Source organism: Oenanthe melanoleuca, chromosome 1A (genome assembly GCF_029582105.1).
Source record: "Oenanthe melanoleuca isolate GR-GAL-2019-014 chromosome 1A, OMel1.0, whole genome shotgun sequence".
NCBI classification, from domain to species: Eukaryota; Metazoa; Chordata; class Aves; order Passeriformes; family Muscicapidae; genus Oenanthe; species Oenanthe melanoleuca.
In genome coordinates, this window is record NC_079334.1 from 9952522 (window position 1) to 9969510 (window position 16989).

General features: G+C 40.3%; 1 protein-coding gene across 2 annotated transcripts in view; it reads right to left on the reverse strand.

Annotated features, from left to right (window-relative positions):
- Positions 1-16303, reverse strand: part of CCDC91 (coiled-coil domain containing 91) — a 114004-nt gene extending 97701 nt beyond the window's left edge. For both annotated transcript variants that reach the window (XM_056481895.1, XM_056481893.1), the window contains exon 1: positions 15907-16303. The gene's annotated coding sequence lies outside the window, so the exon portion shown is untranslated. The remainder of the gene's footprint in view (positions 1-15906) is intronic.
- Between the last annotated feature and the right edge of the window lie 686 nt (positions 16304-16989).

A 16989-nucleotide genomic window follows, 5' to 3' on the forward strand; every position in this document is an offset into this window, starting at 1 on the left:
AAAGAGAGAGAGAGAAAGAGAGAGAAAGAGAGAGAGAGAGAGAGAGAGAGAAAGAGAGAGAAAGAAAGAGAGAGAGAGAAAGAGAGAAAGAGAGAAAGAGAGAGAGAGAGAGAGAGAAAGAAAGAAAGAAAGAAAGAAAGAAAGAAAGAAAGAAAGAAAGAAAGAAAGAAAGAAAGAAAGAAAGAAAGAAAGAAAGAAAGAAAGAAAGAAAGAAAGAAAGAAAGAAAGAAAGAAAGAAAGAAAGAAAGAAAATTTTTTACCACTTAATCCTTTTGTCAGGAGTCCTGAACCAAAAGATCCAGATCCTGGAAGAAGCATGCAAGATTCCATATCCTATGATGTGATGTTCCACATCTAGCATCACCAGTAATTTTGAAATAACTCTACTTTCACACGCCAATGCTGCAAGTAACAGAAAAACACCAGAAAAATCTGTAGCATTTGTATCAGCTTCATGTAGCAAGACTATCTTACAAGATCTATGACTTCCATAACTGCCTTCCCCAATGTTAAAAGCATTTTTAGAAGGAAAAAGAACCATATTATATAAATAAACACCTTAGCTTCAAATAGCTGTTATTTAAGAAATATAAATAATCGCTAGAAATAATATTCTCATCTTTAAGGTACTGAACTAGTATGAGAAAAAAATCTCAGAAACTCCACAAAAACTGGTATTAAGATCATCTACAAAATCAATTCCACAAAAATTAAAACTTGAGGGCACTCTTCTTCAGCATATACCTTTTGGCTTTTTAAAACTGTGAGGAAAAAGCAATGAAGCACAAATTCAAAGCCCATTTCACTTCCATAGCTCAAACACAACAACATAAAAAAGAAAGCAAGACTTCCATTTTTACCCACAAGAGGAAAATGAGCTCTGAGAGATCTTACAGAGAGGGCAAGTCAAATTCACTTATGATATAGGAGGGGAAAAAAAAACCAAAAAACCCACAGCATCACAGCCTAGTGGGCAAAAGATATTCATGAACTATCAATTTCTCAGCCATATCCTAGAAGAAATTAACAGAGAAAACTGGGAAACCCATGTTCTAAGAAATTTCCCTCAACTTTGAGAATCATCTACTTAAAAAATACCAACTTCTTCTCTCTAGATATGCAAAGATGATTTAAAATAATACATTACCTACTCCAGAAGAAATAATACAATATGGTATTATTCAGCATATTTCAATATCTGCAGAACCTATTTTTCCCAAGACTTAATTCTAACAATTTCAGGAACTCAAGAGTTAGATTTTCAGTCTTCACCTTCTTAGATCTCCAGTCTTCACCATAATTGGTTTCTTGTGACCAGAACATGGAAAGGCTACTTTTTGCTTTATAAAAATAAGGAATCACACAGTTAACTATTTTTTTAAAATGGCTCTCTCTAAGCTTTCTTTATCACAAATATCCCTTTACTTCAAAAGCCACACATTTTTACAGGATGCACATAAATTTCTGTGAGAATTCTGGCAAAGTGAACAAATTCAAACATACTGTGCTTTGGAGGAAATCCCTTTTCTTTCACCAAGCCTTCTCCCCATCCACCTCCAAAAAAATCTCAGAAAGCAGCTTGAATTGAACTGAAATTAAACATTTGTGTTAAGTACAGCCAGGCAATACCTATAATTAATCAACATCAAGTCCAGAACTAAAATCTCTGAAATCTAATTCAGACTAATGATAATCAGAGGGTCTGGGATTTAGTTTGCATTCAAAAAAAAAAAAAAAAAAAAAGTTTGACTTGTCATCTGCTAATTAGGTCACAAAGATCAGGCACCATGAGTCCCACAAATGCCTGAGAAAAAGTGACCATAGTAAACTATAAACTCTCTAAGTATTCTTATTTTACTGAAACCCATAAATTGGACACAGGCCTCTAAAAGACAGAGCTGGGCTGTTCTCAGAGCTACACTGGGATTAGGACAAAGCCCTTAGGACAGATGTCAGAATAGTGAAAATTGTGACCAGATACTGCAACAGGCTGTCCACAGACATGGTGAACTTGTAATTCCTGAGGATAATCACAAAGAATTTAACTGGACAGAGCCCTGAGCCACAAGTTCTAACCAGATCTGCTTTACACAGTGGTTTGGATTAGAAAACTTCCAAACGTCCCTTCCACGGATGGTCTATGTTTCAATGTATTCCGTTTGATCCACAACAGTATCATTAAAAGAAAAAGTGAATCCACTTTTGACATGGTTCTTCAGCTGAACCATACTCATAACCACCAACATCTCCCCAAGATCATTTATGACTGGATTTGCTGATGACAGAAGAACCAACCTCAAGAGAGGAGCATGAAAGGGGAAAAGTAGCTCTAGAATCTTAATTGCTGCAGGAGGAATAAAAGGAGTGAAAGTCTAATGAATGTACCTCACAGCAAAGATGGAGACAGACTATTGAACAGGGCCTGGAGTGACAGGACAAGGGGCAATGGCTTCACACTGACACAGAGCAGGGTTGGATTGGATATTGGGAAGGAATTGTTCCCTGTGAGGGTGCTGAGGCCCTGGCACAGGTTTCCCAGAGCAGCTGTGGCTGCCCCATCCCTGGCAGTGTTCCAGGCCAGGCTGGATGGGGCTGTGAGCAACCTGGGATAGTGGAAGGTGTCCCTGCCCATGGCTGGGGGGGTGGAAATGAATGAGCTTTGACCTTCCAACCCTAGCCATTCTATGATTCCATATTTCTGTGAAATATTTTCATCATGAATTCAAAGAAAAACTTCTTACATAAATCTTTGTACTCTACAGAAATGTTTCTTGAAAACGGCTGAGGTGAACTTCTGGCATTAAGAAAAAAAAATCTCAACAAGAAAGCAAAACTGCATAGGGATGCTTCTTCTTTGGAAGTTATAAATCACTTTGTTAATTCATTAAATAATTCAAAACCTTTCCTAGGAATTATTAGATGGTACTATTTGATCATGAACATGGTAAGACATTTACAAATAACAACTCTTTTTCTCAAAAAGAAAAGCCTCCTAATGAATCAATGGCTCTTTGAGACAGGTTCAGTAGTCTCAGCCTTTATCTTCCTCTCAGCCTTAACAGACACAGTGCTTTGTGATTCAGGGTTTCCCTCTCATGGGAGGAGCTGATATCAGTTCTAAGAAGTTCATGCAATCAGGCACTCCAACTACATGTTTGGATTTTATACAGCACTGCTTTAGGAAAACAATCTTTTTAATTAGAAGTAAATAAAGGATACAGAAACACCTCCTGTTAAGAGTTTGGGAATGCTAGAACAAATCCTGGCCTTTATTCTACAGTTCACATCTGATAAACTTCAGAAACAGAGGGTTTAAAGCAAAATACAAGGATCGCACATTTCAAATGCGTTCCCACTAAATATATTATTGAGTTTCAAGAACTCAGACTGACAACTGAAATTCTCCTGCTTTTCCATGTTACTAAGCAGCATTAGTAAATGCAATCAATTCTTTCTACCTGCAGATCCCAGTAATGTGCTTTAACAGAACTTAAAAAGCGGTGTCTGCACAAGGGAGGAGCTTTCCAAGAGTAAAAGGCACCAAGCTGCGCCTCAAGCGAACTTTGTCACGGAACAGGTATGTGAAAATAGAAGATTTGACACAATCTTAGTAACAGTAAGAGCATCATAGCAACACAATTTAATATAACAACATGTCAAACAAACATCTAAGTCTTTGAATGCATGCTTATATGGATGTGTGGTAACTTGCACTAATAAATGTCACTAATGTTATGAAAAGGGTGCTCAAGACCTTTCACATTAAGAAGGAATATATGCTTTACAGGAAAATAAAAAGGAAAAAACCCAACTAAACAAAATCAAACCCAGGGTTATACCAGGTTTTGGCACAATGCACTGCCTAGGAAAAATTGGTGCTGAGTGAATCACTTATTCTAAAAACCAACACTCCTTCACCAGAAGAAGAATCTTTAAAGTAAAAAAAAAAAAAGAAGGGAAAAATGTTTAAAAATTCTGGAGATCATCTTGTTATGCCCTTGAAATGAGGCTTTTTCTCTTAATAAAAAGTAATGCATTATTGCACCTTTTCTCCCTTTAATACTACTTAACAAGAAGACTCGATGACTTTTCGCTCACATATTAAGCAGATTAATTTGATTTTCCATACTCTCCTAAAGAGATGGTCTGGTTCATGAAGAAGCAACTCACAATGTGACTTAAAATTCGTTTTCATATGACTCTTATGAAGTAAACTGGAGAGGTTTCACATTGTTCAGCTCCCAACTCATAAACAAGTAAAATGAAAATGCTAATGTGCTTTCCAACAGAAAACACTGCTGCCAGAATGTCTGTGCACATTATCTTTCTTTTTTTCATCTTTGTTTTTGGTCTGCTCCAAAGCATGCAACACAACACTTTTCATCACATAACCTTTGACCAAATGGGTATTAGCATAATTGTATGTTCTCTGTTACAATAAAAAAAAAATAATAATTTCTCACAGAAAAGTCTGATTGCCATTGCTGTCTTTGCAATACACTGAGTGAGCTGCAAACAGAGATTCCAGGTCAGGCCAGAGCGAAAACAGGATTTGAGCTAACACCTAAACGCTTTTCTTTTAATCAAATCACATTATTTTAAAGTAATTTATTACTTCATGTTGATTCTTTATGCCTACTTTGCATTTCTAAAATACAGTTCTTCTCTAGGCCCAAAGCTTTTGACAAAGATTTGTCAGAACTACCAGGTCCTTCTCAGAAAGAGAGAGATGTTTCCTAAGAGGTTCCATACTCAGCATGTTACCAGGACATTTTTTTTAAGGATCAAAATTTAAGGATCAAATATGTGAGGAGGGCACTGGCACCAAGAATATCAGACATCAGTTAACAACTAAGCAAAAATTTTTTCTCATTCAAGAACCTCTCTCAACCCCAAGCAGACAAAACCAAAATGCTCCACATCTTCCTGGTTTAAAAAAACCAATTGTTCCTTCTCTCATGCAATTTATTTTTAAACTAAAATTTTATAAGCCCTCCAAGACCTATGCTAAACTGGAAATAAATGCATGACTAACAGGTATTCATCCTGAAGTATAAAACTTCCATCCACGTAGAATACATGTACAAAAACAAAATAGTAACGAGCTGTAGTGGACACTTATTTATACACGCACACAGTGAAATTAGAAATATATACTTCAGAATTCATGGCATTATTTAAGATATCAAGGGCCTTACATATTCACAGAGCTTAATGGCTTTTGAAACCAGCACTGTTTAAAGAGAACTACTCAAATTTATTCAGAAATTACTATGCAAAAATATCCCTTCTGGCAATGCTGCGAAAACCGGCAGAACGTTCGGGTTCCAAAGTGCAAACTACATGTGGAGTGATATCTTTTAACTACATTAATTACTGGGCAATTACATAGTCTTCAGTCAGCAAAATTCCCAATGAAAACAAGTTCTGCTTGACTAAAGTCAGCAAGAAAAAACTTGAATATTTGAACAATAACCATTAATGCCTTACACTCAATAGTAATTAAAAAAAATGCATTTAGCAATTATAAGTTTCAGGTGATAACTATAATTTTCTGTAGAGGCTTTGACAAAAAAATGCATGTGAATGGCCAACTTCAAGCTAATCCAGTCATCTTCTAAAACATATGTTGGAAAAAAAAAATTAACAGAAAAACTCACAACTATCTTCCTTCACTCATAATGAATAGTATGTTAGGTTATTCCTATAATCAAATGACTTCTTTCCCCAGGACAAATATTGCTCACTGCACAACTTACACAGAAAATTAATATTGTAAAACTTTTCACTAAACAGGAATAAAGAAAAAACCCTTTTATTTTAATCCAAAATGCCAAAATAATTTAAAGAAATTCAAACCCAGTGCATTTCATGGGAGCAGCTGCTGAGGAGGGAGGCTGAGGCTGCCTGGCACCCAAATCCTGACCAGGAACCTGCCTGCTCTAATCTGCATAAGACTAGAACTAAACTCAACTCAGAACATTGGTCTCCTTTCAGCCTTCTCTCACTTTTTTATTTGGTGTGTGGGTTTATAATTCAAACCTCATGGAGGAACCAGGACTGGATTAATAAGCAAAAATTAATCATCAGCCCCTGCTCTACCAAAGACACTGTCAGTGTTCCATGCTTCATTAGCTTTACCAACTCCACATATTCTGCAGTCATGTAGAGTTAAGCCAGGTTAAATACACTTAATATTTTATTACAATAGTTTTTCTATGGGATTCAATGTTGACATAAAATTTTACATTAAAAAATCTTAAAAAAAAAAACCCTATAAACTCTTATTTATTAACTAGAGACTGTAATCAGATCATGGTACATTTTACACCATGAGGAAATTGGAAAGATTTTAGCATAGATGGAAGACAACCACTTAAAAACAAAAATCAAAATGCATTCTGTTTTTGAACTACTTTGTTAGCTTTATTCTTCTTTTTTTAAGAAAAAATATTCAAATATGTTAGAAGGAGAATTACTTCATTTCTGAGCGTGTTTTACATCTAGATCATAACTTGAAAAAAGTGATTTACATTTTTGCAACTGCTTTTTGAGCACTCTTGCTACTCAATATTCATCCACTTTACTAAAAACGTGTCTGTAATACAGTTCATGTCACAATAACTCAAAAACTTAACCTAAATACACTCTAGAATATAATAAGGTAATTTAGTAAGCCCGTATCTTATGAAAATATTTTGAAAACTTTTACTGATAAATTAATTTTCTAACAGTATTACCTTTGCCTTATAAAGGAATGACAGAGGTGGTTAACTTCTAAAGGTATGCTCTGAAAGTACTAGGGATTTCTACTACATTATTTCTGCTTGCTATAATAAAAAAAGAAAAAAAAACAAACACAAAACAAAACAAAGCAAAGCAAAAAAAACTACAAACTTTGCTCAACTACCACTGAGCAACACAGGGGTGGGTGTGTATCTGTATATGCATGTGTGTATATATATTTATATATATATATATATATGTGTGTGTGTGTGTGTGTGCGTGTATATATATATATATATATATGTATATGTATATATGTATATACATATAAATAAAGAGAAAGTCAAAGAACACACTTATTTTCAGATAGTAAAACAAAAAGGATCTATGTATAGCAAAGTCTTCAGGGCACACAGTCAATTTAAATGAAATAGTTTCCAAACATAAGCAAAATTTGCCTCAGTTTTTGAAATTTTCAAGCACATCAGTTCTCATCTCTCTCTTAAACCAATATTGTTCTTTCAACCTCGATGAGAGGGCAAGTCAGGTCTCTTTGTAAACATTAAAGGCAGTTTGTAAGTGTATTTGTAAGGATAATTTAACTAAATCCCAGGTATGTTCAATATTGATGGAAGTTAAGTAGCTGTATCATACACTTTTTAAGCACTTTTTAAATAGAAAAAGCATTTATGAAAGTCTTAATGCAGAACCAATTTCTAGCTCCTAATAATAAAATTAATCTGGTCCCAGAGTATTAGTATCTCATTTTATCATTCATTGCACTGTGATTAATCCTGAATTTCTATAAGAATCATTTTTAAGTGGATTAAACAAAAGTGACTCAGTTTAAACTCAGTTTCTGAGATCCCTTTAGAGTCAGTTTACAATGCTGTTGTCCATCAGTGCTAACCAAATGTGCAGGAATTTGTCTAGGAAACAAAAAAAAAAAAGAAAGAAAAAAGGGGGTGCTGGGGCAGAAAGTGTTTTGGGTAAAATCAGAGGAAAGGTGAACAAGGCAGATATCCTGTCCTGGTGGGAGCATGTTACAGCCCACCCAGCCAGGATGAAGAGACAGATGAAATATTCTCTAAAGGACTGGGAGAAGTCTCATGATTGCTGGCCCTTTTACTGGGTGTCTGCTGGAAATACAACACAGCAGAGGGGACACAGGACTGCAAGGATGGCATGAGGTTCAGCAGGGAGGAATTTAGGAGGGCCCAAGCCCAAATGAAACTTAACCTGGCTACCACCATAAAAGACAACACAAAAATTCTTTTATAAATACAACAGCAAGAAAAGGAGGGCTAAATCTCCACCCTCATTGGAAGCAGAAGAAAATACCAGTGAGAAAGACTGAGGAAAACAATGACATATTGCTGCTGTCTTTGACTCTTCAGTAGTAAGACCAGGTGTCCCCAGGGTACCCAGCCCTGAGCTGGAAGAGAGGGAGCAGAATGTGCCCCACATTCCAGAAGATGCTGCTGAGCCTCTCAGGCACACACAGATCTACAGAGATGTCAGGGATCCACCTGAGGGTGCTGAGCCAACTGCTGAGAGAGCCCACAGAGCCACTTGCAATCATCTACCAGCAGTCCTGGCTCTTTAGGGAGGTCCCAGCTGGCTGGACATTAGCAAGTATTCCTCCCATCTACAGAGAGGGAAGGAGGATCTGATCTGATCTGTGACAAGGTAACCTGTGCTTTGGATGAGGGAAAGGCTTTGGCTGTTTTTTACCTGGACTTTAGCACAACTCATCTTTTTCCATTGTCTTCACCTCGAGATTTGGCTGCTCCTGGCTTGGACATGAGCAATCTTTTCTAGGTAAAAGAAATGGCTGGGTGAACAGGCTCAGAGTGTTGGGAATGGAGTGGCTGATGTGGCTGGGAATGTTTGGTCTGGAGAAAAGGAAGCTTGGGGGGAACCTTCTGGCTCTCCACAACTCCCTGACAGATGGGGCTCAGGCTCTGCTCCCAGAGAACAAGGCACAGGCAAAGGGGAAACAGCCTCAAGCTGCGCCAAGAGAGGCTTAGATGGAACATTGGGGAAAAATAATCTTCCCAAAAAGGTGGTCAAGCACTGGAAAAGGCTGCCCAGGGCAGTGGTGGAGCCACCAACCAAATTTAAAAGATGTGTGGATGTGGCACCTGGGGACATGGGTTATGGTGAACTTGGCAGAGTGAGGTTAATGGCTGGACCCGACCATCTTTTCTCCAACCTTAACAATTCCAACAAGATTTCAAACAAAGTACAACTTTTCTTCAATCTATTGTTTGATTGGTTGATCAGGCCAAGATACTGATTTTTCACTGTGGCAACTTATGAACTAAAAGCAAGCTGACTGTGGCATGTGCATCGTATGGAAACCTCAGAAACTCATTACACTGTTTCACAAGCTGCACCCCATGGAAAGTCCTTTTAAAAGCTTAACTGGCATGTTAAAATATTTTGGTTTCCATCTAAATCTACACTAAATTCCAATCCTCAGAGACAGGATTTCCACTTTATTTCTCTCTACACACACATGCTAAGCTCAAGAACAGTAACATAGTAAAGTGTTGTTAAAGTTTTGAAAAAAGCAAGCCTAGCACAAAGAACTTGACTGTAGGTCTCTTCTCCTAAGAAATTTTAAAAAAATCCCATACATCATTGTGTTCTGCAATAAATAGAAGATACTTAAATGAAAACAGAGGTATTTAATATAAATGGGTACAAAAACAAATTCAAAGTAAAGCAATTCCATCTTTCTGTAAACCCGCCTCAAGATAAAAAAAAATTCTAGCAGTGGGTTCTGGCAAAGTATTTGATGAGGAATAAAGAATTACAAGACCAAGTTTTGGCAACAATACACAGAATATTGGATAGCTTTTACCTGCATTCACTTTATTCAGAAACCTTAAGGAGACACAGAATAAACATAAAGGAAACACAGAATGAACTTTTAATATTTGGTACATTTATTTTTTTACAACCTAATGGAAGTTAATAAGACAAAATAATTTCTAAACCTTTAGAAGTTTTGTATTTCAAATCTTCAAATTTTATGTGGAATCATTTCACTTGAATACAAACACCTGGCAAGGAGACAGAAAAATTACTTAGGAGCTTCTAATTTTAAGGCTTGTTACAAAGAATTCTTTCACAATCTTGTATATTGAGATCAAACTGTTTATGAATTCATGCAATGGATTTTTAGTTTCTGCTTCCCAGATGAAGGGGGTTTGTTCAGCTAGGTTTTTAAATGTTAAACTGCTTTCAGGGCTAGGTTAAGCAACCTGTTTCACTGCAGGAGATTGTATTCTCTTTTTGTGAGCATGATTATTAATGGATGAAGCACCTCTAAACCTGCTCATCTTCTTCCAGATTTCTTCTGCCTCCAGCTGATGTGCCCAAAAGAACAGTGCAACAGCAAGGACATCTACAGCAGTCATTTCCTTGAAAAGTCCACAGCTTAGAGCAAGCATCTGTCATCCCTTTCAGCTCATATTTATTCAATATCCTCTCCCACAGCTGCATCCCCTCCCCAGAGTATTCACAGAACAGAACAGTTCCAGCAACAACAGACCTACAACAATCATCTGGTCCAACAGCCTGAGTCCTCACCAAAATTTGGAGCACATTAGCAAGGGCATTGTCCAAGTGCCTCCGAGGCAGGGACACCAACCACCGAGCAGGAAGCCTCTGCCCTGCGCGGCCACCCTCATGGCGGGCACCCCTCAGCCTCCCTCTCTCCAAACTGGACTAACCCAAAGTCCTCAGCTGCTCCTCACAGGAAATCCACACTGAAGTATGGAATTTCCACTCCATTTTCACACACACTCGTCGTCACTTGAAAGAGATGATCGCCATTTGTGAATTTTTCATCTTCATCCAAAGATGCTGTGCCCTGGTGTGGCTGTGCAGCCAAAGGAGAGCTCTCATGAATGCAATGGTTCATAGCCAGAGTGCAATTCTCCAGTCCATACAAAACCTGAGCCACAATCAGCCAGCATGCTCAAACACTGATAGCAATGTCCCTGTGAACTGCTTTTCTATAAATAACACAGCACATTAAATCCCTTTTTAAGCCCTTTGTTGAAGGAAAAGCAACAGCTCTAGTAACAGATCCAAAGCTACAGCCTTGAAATTACTAGTTTTCATCTGGAATAATTTGAGTTTGGATGTTTTGCACCTCAAGATGTGCTTGCACACCCTAAATCCTTCATTTCCAAAGATACCAAGTTTTAAATACTGTCTGCCCTTAGTGCCAGATTCCAACTGTATTCCTACAAGCAACCTACCCTCCAGCAGAGATTGCTTTTCCCTGTACACATCTGATACAGCCTTATAATCCAGAGGAAAGATGGATTTTCAATTTGGAACCACCTCTGCTATCAGTATTAATTATTTTAATTACTTTTTCCAAAAGCAAACAAACGGCCCCAACCATTACTGTTGCACAGTCATCTAAAATCAATTTATATATGTGCACAAAAATTTTCCATCTTTTCCAGGACTGCACTAAAATAAGAGGAATATTCCTGGAGTCTGTGGAAGAATGGATCTGAATGGGTCTGTGGAAGAAGGGGTCTATGGAAGCATGGGTCTAAACCTGACTTATGTTTCACTGCAAGTGAAAACTTGCCTTTTTAATATTTGAGTATTATGATGCTATATGTTATCAGATAAGGAGGTTCAAGTTTGGTTCTTTAATCAAGGAAAGTGTTGAATAGGTGAAAACTCTACATTCCAAAACTCACTAGAGTTGTTTGTGGGAATCCTAAAAATCAGGATTTAGCCCTAGATCATTTTCACTAAGTTCCACAAACTGCCTGAGATTTTAGGTCTTTTTTTTAGCACTATAGTTTAGACGGGCTCGATTTTCTTAAAACTAGAACTTTGACCTTTTGCAAATATAACACATGACATATCTTAAGCTAAATCCATTTCCAAATTCTTCTCTGAAAGACATTCAAAATCTGAGTTTTTATCATTCTAATGACAAACAGAAAAACCTGCTTTTCTCTTATGGGCATTATATCGGTATGATAAATATTTTTCTTTCTGAGGATCCAAAATGACTTTATAAATATTATGCCCATTCCTGTAGCTGTAATTCAAAAGATGGGAAAGTTTACTAGGTAGTGTCTGTAACAAGGTGATCACAGGAAATGTAAGCCTCATGCACCCCAACAAACTTAAGGCAGACACAGATGTCACACAAAGCTGCTGGAAAACTGCAGAACTCTATAAAAATTACATCCCTAAAAACCTCTTGAGGAACATCCATTGCTACTAATACATGTAAGTAAAAAACTTAATTCACTTTTTTCTTAATTCAGAAAGTCCTCTGTGATTACTTAGAAAGAAATTTATGGGCACGTAATTCTTTTTCTCCAACCACTCCCTAGAATGGAATTTACATTTTAATGGTTTAATTGAAAGAGTGGACAGAATCCCCAAAATTCATTTCAGTCACACCTAAAATAAATCTGCCAACTGAACAATGAAAAGGAAAAAAAGCCTACTATGTCAGAAAAGCAGTTTTTAACATTGGTCAATCCCAAACTTTTCAGGACAAAGTAATAAAAATCCTATTGTATGCTAAGTAAGTTTAGATAATATGATTCTACATTAAGAAAATTACAAATCCCTTAATTTTTATCTGTAAAAATAGTACTACTTGTAGAGACCCAGGTCTAGAGAGAAGGTACCTTTGCTTAAAGCATGCAAAGTCATGAGGGCAGATTAGGGTTGTGAGAGGCCTTAGCAGAAAAGATAAATCCAACCCACAAATTTAAGTTGTTTTTTTGTTTTTTTGGTTTGTTTTTTTTTACTAACACCAGCAGGGTTATTTCTACGTAAGTCTTTAGAAGTATAAAGTAGAAAAAACAAAAACAAGTCCTGAACTTTGAATTTCTGATAAATCCCATAACACACCTTGAAACACTTTTTAGATGATCTGCCAGTTACACAGCACTTAAAAGTAGATTTAGTCCACATAACTTAAAATTTAGTCTGTAGTCTGAGACTTGGAGTGTACTGGGGGAAAGCCCTACACAAAAGCAAACAAATAAACAAAAACCAACCTGAAAAACCCAGCTGAAAAAGTTGTGAGTATCAAGACTGGTTTAGCAAGAATTTTTCTCCTTCATTATTATGACCAAATTAGTTTTCCATGAGCAGAAAGGAGTCGTCTGTAAGGGCACTTGAGCATGATGAACTGCACAGATGGACAGCAGCAGATTACACCACACATGAGGAAATCAGGCCCTGCTCACAAACCACACCTCATGTACCTGAACATGCACAGAAAGGTGCTGTGAACTTTACATTTAAGGACTGACAGAAAGTGTATTTCCATCACACCACAATTTTTTTTCCATTTGGGGTTACAAGCTTTCCTGGAAGTTGGCTTTTCAGTAGGAACCCAGCCAAGTGCTCAGAGACACACACACACTTAGATATCTATCCCAGCACAGTTCTGTAAAATTTTGGGGAGTTATTGCCCTTGAGATTACAATCCAATTGCTCCTCTGGACCAGAAGTATGCTTCATAGTATAACTTCACCTTCACACCTCTAAATCTGTGTGGTTGTCATCAGCCTGACACCACAGAAGCAGATAACAGTGCCTAGATAACAGGTACTCTTCACCAAGCTCTGGCTTGGTGACAAGTAGTTGTGTCACTTGGAAAGAAATTTGAAAGAGCTGGCCCAACACCTCATTGTGTTCAAAGACACGTAGAAAAACAGTCAAGGGGCTCCTAATTTATTGCAAAAGGACTGAAACTGCACTGGGAGTTCTAGTGAGGCACAATCTCATCACTGTGTTTCCATATCCTCATGAAGGATTCTGTGTGAACATGACAGAAGCAAATGTGTCAGCTGATATGCTCTGTTTTCAACCATTCCTGTTAGAGTCAAACTGGTAGGAAACCTTAAACTTTATTAGAGCAATGGTCAGAGAAAGATTTGGATAAAACAAATCCAAATAGACCCTATTTTAATGCAAATTGCCTTAATCGGGTGTTCACGTGCCCCACCCACCACTTCTATAGCTGAGCTACAGTAAAACACCATCTCAGCTTCAGTGTCCCAGACTAACAGCAGAAACTGGTTACTGGTGGAACTATTCACACACTGAGGCACAGAGCACATAAATTTATCTCCTGTATTTAATTGACTTGCTTTCAAAATACTCTTAAGAATCTCTTTAAGAGGCTACCCTTCATTGAGCATCCAAGCATCACCTGTTAGAACACTACTGTGATTTTCTTCTTTCAGATCCTATCACCATGAGGATCACTACTGCACTCAACAGACACTGTCTGCCCTGCACTCTGTGTTTGAGGATGGTCAGCAGTCTGCTTCCAGTATTAGGGAGTGAGAAACTGAGAGCCCCTGAAGGAAAAATAAGGAAGTAATTACAACACTTGCATCAACATTTACTTCAGACAGTCAAGCCATGGATGTGGGGGCACTCACACCATGGTCATATATTTGAATAATATATGTGGAAGAGCAAAATCTGAAGAACAGAAAGGCAAACAGCCAGGAAATGCTGAGAACAAAAACTATTAAGCAGGTCTACTGAAACAGGTGTTCAAGCACTGTGACAAAAACTGCCCAAAGTTCCACTAAAATTCTGCAGTAAAGTGGCAAAAGATGCATTCACAGTGTGCAATTGATAGGCAAAAAGAATTGCTAAAATAGAAAAGAAAAATTGCTTATGAAACTAGAGTCTCTTGACAAAAAACAAAGCTGCAGGCAGAGCTCATCATGACAATATCCCAGAAAAGAAGGGTGGGCTCAGGCACCAAGGTATCAAGAGGACACAATCAACCCTATTACAGATATCAGAACTCCTAAAATGTTTAAAGACCAGATTTATAGAAAGTGACTTAGATGCCTGAAGATTCTGAGAGATTTTCAGGAATACTTTAACACCTAACTCTGTTTATAGTAACAGATACTAGGCACCCACGCAACTCTAAAAAATCACACAGGAAACATCACAACTAAAAGATCCTGGACAATGTTTGAAAATTTGGCCATGTACAGTTTGGCCTTGGAAGCAGAAGAGCAAAGAACTATCAGCCAGGATTTCCAAACGTCTGGGCTAGAGAACTAGTCCAAGGGTTCTCCTGTTCGCAGGAACATCAATTTCGTGCAGGGAAGGAAGGCAGGCCCCTGCTACTCCTCTGAACTAATTCTAAAATCCCCTTTTGTAGTAACCCTTCTGCCCCATCACTAAGGACATCACCAGTGCCACACACCACTGCCAGTGCTGCAGCACAGGGAAGGCTCGGACGGTCAGATAGGTGAGGGGAAAGATGAAGGAAGGAGAAGGCAGGTGCAAGAAGGTGCAGGCAGGAAAAGGCAGGTGAGGGTAAGTGAAGGCAGGTAGCAGCAGGTGGTGGCAGGAGCAAACAGGTGGAGGCAGGAGAATGGCAGCAGGTAGAGTCGGACCTTGAAGGGTCCATCTCTGCAGCCAAGCTCTGGCTGGGCTGTGCTGCCCGCTCGGTCAGTGCAGCTCCTGGATGTGACCCAGGGCTGGCAGGGCTGTGACTTTGGGCTGGCAGGTCTTTGATCCTGGCTGGCAGGGCCATGATTCCACCTGCCATGGCTCTAACCTGGGTTAGCAGGGCTATGACCCCCGGGGCTAGCAGGGCTCTGACCCCAGGCTGGCAGAGCTGTGACCCGAGACTAGCAGGACTCTGACCCGGGGCTGGCAGGTCCATGATTCCACCTGCCAGGGCTCTGACCTGGACTGGCAGGGTGGTGACCCCCGGGGCTAGCAGCGCTCTGACCTGGACTGACAGGGCTGTGACCCGGGGTTGGCAGAGCTCTGACCCAAGGCTGGCAGAGCTGTGACCCGGGGCTGGCAGGGCAGTGATCCCGCCTGGCAGGGCCGTGACCCGGGGCCGGCAGGACTCTGACCTGGGGCTGGCAGGGCAGTGATCCTGGGGCCAGCAGGACTCTGACCCGAGGCTAGCAGGGCTCTGACCCCAGGCTGGCAGGGCAGTGACCCAGCCGGGGCCAGCGCCGCTCCGGCCTGTCCCGGGCCGGCCCCGCTCCCCGCCCGCCGGCGCGGCCTCACCCGGATGTGGATCCGGCCGCCTCCCGCCTCCCCCTCCCCGCGGCCGAGGTCACCTTGATGCCTGCGAGAGGAATTGTCTGTGCCCAGGCTGGGTTGTCTCACCTTGTGTAAACGCAACTGATGGCGTCAGATAACTTCTACAATACGAGTTGCTTAATGAAGGAAACAACCTTGTGTTTGGAGCATTGCGTAAGATTGCATCACCGGATAAATATGCATTAGGTAGGCGGAGAGCGTGGATTAGATAGGCGGGTCCATGTCAGTTTTGCTTTATAAAGGATGCAAGTTGTTACCACCTGAGCGTGGCTTGTGGAAAGCTCCCTTTCGAGAGTAAACAGTATTTATTCTGTAAACTTTCTAAGCCGCTGTGTCAGTGTTTGGGAAGAGCCCCCGCAGCCCCGGGCGCTGCTGCTCATCCCGGCCGGGCTCGGGGCCGCCCCCGCTCTCTGTCCCTGCGGGGAGCCGCTGGAGTCACGGCTGGAATCACGGCTGGAATCACGGCTGGAATCACCCCCGGATCACTCCCGGAGCCCGTGTCGGAGCCGCCCCGGCCCTCCGTGGAGCCTCTGCCCCTTGCCCCGTGGTTCCCGGTCCGTGTTCGCTCACCCAGCCCCACCGTAGGCTCGGAGCGTGGCAGAGACCAGAGGCGTCCCTTCAGTGTCATCCCAGAATCACAGGGTCCTGAGGGCTGGAAGGGACCTCTGGAGATCCTCCAGTCCAACCTCAGGGTCGTGCAGAGCAGGTGGCACAGAGCTGGGTTTGGAATTTCTCCAGAAAGGGGAATCCACACCCTGGGCAGCTGTCCCAGTGCTCTGCCATCATCATTGGGAAGAAGTTCTTCATGTTGACATAAAACTTCCCGTGTTTTAGTTTCTGGCCATTGCTCATCATATTGTCGATGGGTACCACTGGAAAGAGTCTGGTCCTTCTTCTTGGCACTCCTTTGAGATATTTATCCTCATTAATGAGGTCCCCTATCAGTCCTCTTTCTCCAGAATAAACAGACCCAGCTCCCGCAGTCTCTCCTCATCAGAGACCTGCTTCTCACTCATCACCTTTGTGGCCCTTCTCCACTAGCTCCTTGTCCTTCCTGTACTGAAAGTATGGAAATGAATCAGGAGCTGTCAGGACAGTGAGCATCACACCAGCCCTGCCCTGGGCACCAGGAGATAAGTGCCCCTAGGT